This window comes from Sturnira hondurensis, unplaced genomic scaffold, assembly GCF_014824575.4.
Source record: "Sturnira hondurensis isolate 20B ecotype Veracruz unplaced genomic scaffold, ASM1482457v3 Scaffold0020642, whole genome shotgun sequence".
NCBI lineage: Eukaryota > Metazoa > Chordata > Mammalia > Chiroptera > Phyllostomidae > Sturnira > Sturnira hondurensis.
The window spans coordinates 6,512,794-6,520,510 of record NW_028093273.1 but is presented as its reverse complement, the minus strand read 5'-3'; positions in this window follow the sequence as shown (position 1 = coordinate 6,520,510).

Below are 7,717 nucleotides of genomic sequence, written 5' to 3'. Positions count from 1 at the left end.
ATATTCACAAAGTAAAAGACTAGAAAGCTAATGTTTCCTATATTAAGAGCTCTTAGTCATCAATGAGAAAAGACCCCATAGAGTTGGTTAAAAACATGAGATGATTTGGAAAAAGGAAAACACAAATAGTCATATAATTGTATGAATAGTCCCATATAAAGTCAGTTAAGTAAAATATTTTTCCCACCAATTATTTTAAGTGAAGCAAAATTTTATGTGAAGTGCCCTAGATTTAAAATACTTAGTTTTGAAGCCCTGGCTGGTGTAGCTCAGTGGATTGAGCGCGGGCCTGCGAACCAGACGATCGCGGTTCGATTCCCAGTCAGGGCACATGCTTGGGTTGCAGGCCAGTTTCCGGCAGGGGCCAGTTCCCTGCAGGGGATGCACAAGAAGCAACCATACATTGATGTTTCCTTCCTCTCTCCTTCCCTTCCCCTCTAAAGATAAATAAATAAAATATTTTTAAAAATCGAAAAAAAAATACTTAGTTTTGTAAATTAAATGTATCAGGGTGACATTGGTTAATAAGATTATATAGATTTCAAGCATATATTTCTATGATACATCACTTGCATACTGCATTGTGTGCCCACCACCCAAAGTCAGATCATCTCCCATCACCATGTATTTGGCCCCCTTATCCTTTCCTCTGGCCACCACCATGCTGTTGTCTGTGTCTATGAGTTTTTATTTGTTTTTCATGTTTGTTTGTTCCTTTCAGTTTGATGTCCCACATATTCATGAAATCATATGGTTCTCATCTTTTTCTGAGTGACTTATTTCACTTAGTATGATACTCTCAAGGTCCATCCATGTTGTCACAAATGGCAGTATTTCATCTTTTCTTATGGCTGAGTAATATTCCATGTTATTTCCATACCACGTCTTCTTTACCTAATCATCTATTGAAGGACATTTGAGTTGTTTCAATGTCTTGGACATTGTGAATAATGACTTAATTTTTAAAAATTGTGTTGGGCAAACCAAACAAATTTGGCCTCTGGGCCATGAGTTTGAAAATACTATTAGGCATAATTTAAGAATGACTGTCTCATTTCTTTCAGATCTGTAAGGATATGTGCTACATAGTAGTGAACAATCTCTGTAGGATGCAGAAAGGGATGATTCATGAGGATAACAGTTACCTCCTGCCATCTATTTTCTTTAGACTGATTTTAAAGTAGCACCATGTATCTGTAGAGCTATTCCACAATTAATGATTATACAAAACTTTATGGGTAAGTTGAGATTACAACACTTAACATACTGAACAGAGTGTAATATTGGCTAAATACTAAAGGCAACTAAAATTCTTACTATTTTACCCAGTATATATTTGTTTTTCAGGAGAAAAGTATAAAGATATTCTAGAATTGTTAGTTTTTATCAGCTTTACTGAGGTATAATTTGAAAATGTTAAAATTCACCCATTTTTAAATGAATGCTTCAATGAGTTTTGAAAGAATATATATCCTTGTATATCACAGAAGGTATTATAACATTTTCATAATCCTACAAAGTTCACTTCCATGCCTTTTAAGTCAGGCTTTTCTCACAATTCCTATTTTCCAATCTGCATTTTGTCACTAGAGTTTTGCCTTTTTGAATTTCATAAATGGAATAATATGTTATGTGTTCATATGTCTCCATTATTTCATTTATAATGATGATCTTGAGCATCATACATGTTTGTAGCATGTTTCAGGAGTTTGATTCCTTTGATTAAAGGCTAATATTCCATTGTATAATAATACCATAATTTGCTCATCTATTCACCAGATGATGGGCATTTGGGTGGTTTCGGTTTTTAACTATTATGAATGAAACAGCTATGAGAAAATAGCACACAAGCCTTTGTGTGAACATATATTTGCATTTCTCCCTAAAAAATATCTAAGAGTGGAATCTGGGCTATATGTTGTGTGTGAATTTTTAAATTTATAAGAAACTGACAAACAGTTGTCAGAGTAACTGTAAATTTTTTTATTCTCATCAGAAATATATGACAGCTTGAATTGCTCTGCATCCTCACCAATACTTTTATCAGTCTTTTCAACTTTAGCCATTTTAATTATATATGTATGTATTATATTATATTCAGTATGGTAAAGTTCTAAACCAAAAAGAATAGTGATTTTCATTTTACATTTAATATTATTGTTATTCTGTTGCAAAAACTTTTTTAATTGTGATAAAATTTTGTTTGTTTAAAAACTTATTTTGTGAAGATATTTACTTAAGATGGACCCCTTCTAGAAATGGACAACATATGGCATTTACACAATTTTGCATATATATATATTTGCATAACATATAATATATGTTGTCCATATATATATATATATATATATATGGGGCATCTAATAAACACATGAGAAAATGATCAGCACCACTAATCATGAGGAAAATACAAATCAAAGTTAATACTTTATGCCAATTAGGATGGTTGTCATCAAAATACCAAGACTCCCAAAATAACAAGTGATGGTGAGAACGCAGAGAAACTGGTATCTTTGCACAGTGCTGGTGGGAATGTGAGTGGTGCAGCTGTTATGGAAATAGTAGAGTAGTTCTTCAAAAAACTAAAATATAGAATTGCCCTATAATCTAGCAATTCTATTTCTGAGTGTAGACCCACAATAATTGAAAGCAGAATCTTGAACAGATAGTTGTACATCCATGTTTACAGCAGTATTCTCAAAGCCAAAGGTGGAAACGACCAAGTTTCCTCCAACGAATGGATAAGCAAAATGTGGTATATAACAATTTCTTTCCAAATGAAGTTATTTTATTTCCACAGAAGTCTTTGTGAATGTGGTCACTGCTGTTAAATGTCTATAATTTCTGATGCAATTACATGTGAAGGGTCTCTATAAAAATAATCACAAGGGCATGCAAATATACAAGTATATATTCAGATAAATAGATGATAGACATTTATGGCAGAATTCATATAATCCTAAAAACTTGAAATAATCTACAGTTAATCAATAGAAGGCTATTAAATAAATCCTGGTATATTCATGTAGTAGAAAAGATACACTGGTTAGTTTTCAATTTATACTTGAATAATTACATTTAAATTTTTTTGAGATAACCACTGAAAAAAGGCAAACCAATCTGTAACTTTCTAACCAATAGAAAGAAAAAAGAAAATTAAAAAAATAACAACTCTACAAAAGGCAGATAAATATAAAGTTTGTCAATATATTGGTAATTTTAATAATGTTAGCAATGAAACTAGAAATAGAAAATGTACACAAATTTTTTAATTTTAAACCTATTTCATTTTAAGACTAGCCAAAAATTATACAATAGCCCTGGCTGGTGTAGCTCAGTGGATTGAGCACGGGCCTGCAAACCAGAGGATCACAGTTCAATTCCCAGTCAGGGCACATGCCTGGGTTGCAGGCCAGTTCCCAGCAGGGGATGCATGAGAGGCAACCATACATGAGTATTTCTCTCCCTTTCTTTTTCCTTTCTCCTCTAAAGACAAATAAGTAAAATGTTTAAAAAAATTATACAACAATATGAGAGTAATTGTGTTGGAACAGAAAGAACTGAAAATACTTAGATTCAAGACCAGTAATGCCTTTGCCATCAAACTGTGTGTCTGTTGTGGACATATTTCTCCACTTTTCACAGCTGCTGCTTAGGTGTGTGTGTGATGATTATTTACAGTAAATGCAAGGTGGCTAGAATGGTACCTCACTTATACAGATAATTTTTTACAATTATGACTGGAATTTACTCTTGATGTATAAACACAACTCAAATTAATAAAAACTAATAGGGCTGTCCAGTTTTTAGGTAGCAACTATATGTTGGTTCTTTTCTTTTAGTCATATGCATTTTCAAATTGTGTCTTCATTATTATAATAAAAGTTTAGTACTTCTTGGATGACTATGAGATGTGTTATCTTTAGCAATTAGAGTCACAAGATTCTTTGCTATGGTGTCTTTTCTTTAAAATAATTAAGGTGATAAAAAACCCCATTGGATGTGCTAGTAATAAGTTGGGAGGATTAGATATATAGTTGGGCTGGGGTTAAGGGGTTTACCTCATTTCATGTATATTATAGCACCTAGCATATTTTTGATACTGAATGAATATTAATAATGAGAGAAGTAATAATTTCAATTTAATTTTCTATGTAGAATACAGATGTAGCAGAAATTTCTGCTGAACTTTTTCTTCTAATGCAAATTCTAGGTATTACTCCCAATTTATCCCTGCTATTGACTCAATTTATGTTCTCCTACAAATTATTTAATATCCCTGTACCTATGATTTCATCTATAAAATGGGGATAATAATACAGACCTCTTTAATTATTTAGTTCTTCAGAATGTCAAGATGCTTTATTCAAGTTAATTATATAAAAGGTACTTCAAGTTCAGTCTGTTACTAAGCACATTTATATGATTTTGTACAATATGACTTACCAATTATATATGGCACTACACTGAATATGGATAATAAAAATAATATGAATTCAAAATGTCTAATAGTAGCAGCCTAGCAGCAGAGGTATGCATTATTTAATAAAATAAAGGGATCATTCAAAGCTGCTAGATGTGATCATGTAAAAGTAAAAAAATTATCTCAATACTACTAGTCTCTTCTTATTATAGTTTGACTAGACGAGTTACATATGAAACACTTTTACAATTTATGTGCTTACATATATATTTATAATTTTAATGTATTAATTTATTAAATCAATTTATTAAATGTCTTAGTAATTTATAATGATGCATCGATGTTTATATGTGTATTTCATTAAAAATACATGGCTAAAAAATGTTTACCATGGATAAAAAAACAGTGGTATTAATAAAAATAATAAAGTTTTTGTTTTTAAAATGAAAATTAGTTACAATGATAATTGACTTATTATCTAATACTTATTAATCATTTTTAGGCAGCTTAAATAACATTAGTGTTAGAATGTTATTTCTAACACTAATAACACTAATAACTAATAACACTAATAACATTAGTGTTAGAATGTTACTTCTTAGAATAAATGCGCTCAGTCAGCAATAATTTAAATGAATATACTGATTTGCCCAAGTCACATAGTGAAGGAATTCACCAATTTCAATCTTTATAAATCTATAGTCTAGGCTCACTTTTAATAATTCTCTTTAAATAATTAATATATTTTATTTTTATTATTCACTTAACACATATACTTACTGATGCAGTCTTTCTCCTCTTTCTCTCCTTTGTGTTTTTCTCTCTCGCCATCCCTACCTCTCTACCTCTATCTCTGTCTGTTTCTATCTTCTCTTTCTTTCTCTCTCTTAGATATACATTCTTTTCCTCATGGAGGGATCTTTACAGTATGTCCAGTCTTACACTACCTTGTCAATTTGATTCTCACAGTTTTTCCTTTTTTTAGTACATGTGGTAAACAGCTAGCTGTGTCTCAATATCAATTTTCTCTTTCCTTTGATAAGAGAGCTCTTACATTTTAGCTGAACACATAGTCACTAAAACTTTATTTCTCAGTTTCCTATGTACTAGTTGTACTTATATGACTACATTCTTATTTACAAAAGAAGACATTAGAATCATATGGTATCTTTCTTAAACTTCCTAAAAGAGAAAGCATTATGCACTATTTGCTGTCATCCATTTTGCCATCATGTTGCTGTAAAATGGATGCTGTGGCTTGGAGCACTGCATTCGCGGCTACAAATCACAGAGTAACGGGAGGGAACCTGGGCTCCTGACTCTGTGAGCACCATGTCAGTGCTGGCAGGGCCAGACACTTTGTAGGGTGCTGTGCAAAGTGAAAATGTGGGGCCCATGCTAACAAGGTAAGAAAATGTCACCAAAAATACTAAAATATAAAGCTTTTTCCTTTCTTCTTCATGAGGTGTTTATTTGCTATTTAATATCATTCTAAGTAAAGAAAAATATTAAAATACCAGCATGAATTTAACACTCATCTTTGTATTGTTTGTAATGGCAGTTCTAAATTAATATATAAAAGTATTGAACTTGTATAAATAAGTAATGAAATTACATAATTTGCATTTCATTTCTCATATATGAAATGCTAAACAAAGCTAGCTCAACTGTTTTTATTTTACTTTTTTATTTTTTTTATTTTAAATTTTATTTATTTATTTATCTTTAGAGGGGAAGGGAAGGAGAGAGGGAGAGAAGTATTAATGTATGGTTGCCTCTCGTGCATTCCCTGTGGGGAACTGGCCTGCAACCCAGACATGTGCCCTTATTTTACTTTTTTAAAAGCACGCATCCCATCATCTTATTTACCCTTGGCTTACTGATGGACAAAGAAGAACCGAAAGAAAAAGGAACAATGGTTGCCTTACCTTTCCCTTTTCTTCTTTTTCATCCTTGTCAGAGTAAGTGATAGATGGGCAAATACTGGGAAGTACTATGAGTAAGAAAGGATACAATAGGGTTCCTTGGTAGTTTGAGTTCCTCGAGACATCATTGCCTTTTCTCTGCTTTTGAAGGAAGTTCTGGTTTCCTCAAAAAGCATGGGCACTAGGGCTGTCAGTACTCCCAGCCTTAGAAATAACATACTTGTGTTGGACTGTGAGTCTCATTAAACTCAAATACAGAATGGATTCACTTGGATTCTGTACTCAATGGGCATCCTGAAGGTTATATATTAATGGACAAAGGGAATGACAGTGTGTCTCTCCTCTGCTCATAACATGCTTCATATTTCCATTGGACTTCACTTACCAAATATTTATTCAAAGATGAAATTATTAAGAGTTTTAACATGGCTCCTGAACATCATTAAAGCTTGGGGAAGGGGGGCTTGAGTGGTTGTGTAAGAGGGTGCAGCCAGGTGGCCCCCAAAAGAGGGATTTGTAATGGGGTCCAGAACTGAGGGTGTCCAGGAAATATAAACAATATGGGATGTCTTCACCCCCACAAGTCTGAACTGGGGGATGGGACACATGGAGCCAGCCCATTGAGAGTTGTTCTGCATAGCAACAGTTTTTCAGATAACCCCTGGAATAGTCATTTAACGTATCTATGAGCTTTAACTGGTTTCAGAGATATGGTAAGTGGCTGTGGCCAAGCATTGAGGCAGGGAGTTGGGAGTGACTTCCACCCAAGATGTAACTGGGAAACAACTTCCCTTGGTTACACAGAGCCTGTGTAAGAGCTTGGAGATGATTGGTTCCGCACCACAGGGCCATGCCTGCCCAGACTTACTATAGCAGCCCAGAAAAGCTGGAAAATATGGGAATGCTGGCAAGTGTAGTCAATTGTGGGAGGAGTCAGAAATGGGGCTGCAGAGGAAGATTGGCATGGGGATTTAAACCCAGGCATGGTGGCCATGGCAGGAAGAACCATGCAGCTCTGGCAGGGGAGAACCACGTAGCTTTGGGTCTTCCTTTGCCGCACAGCTTAGGGAGCCGGAAAGCAAGATGTAGCAGCAGTGCAGAGCTCTCTTTCAGCAGTTAGGAAGAATGCAAGAGAGACATTGTGGGAACGAAAGGGGTGAAAGGACTCTTGCTGGTGGGCCATGAGAAGGTGCCATGTGGGTTTTGGATGAAGAACTGGAGATCATGGTAGCAACACAGTTGATGGCACTGGGAACTGAGGGAGGCCTACCAGCTGAGTGTGGATTACTGAGAAAAACTGGGGGCTACCTGAGCCAAAGATTTCTATTTCTTTTCCTGAAATACAGTATCCCAGACCAGGCAAAGGCGG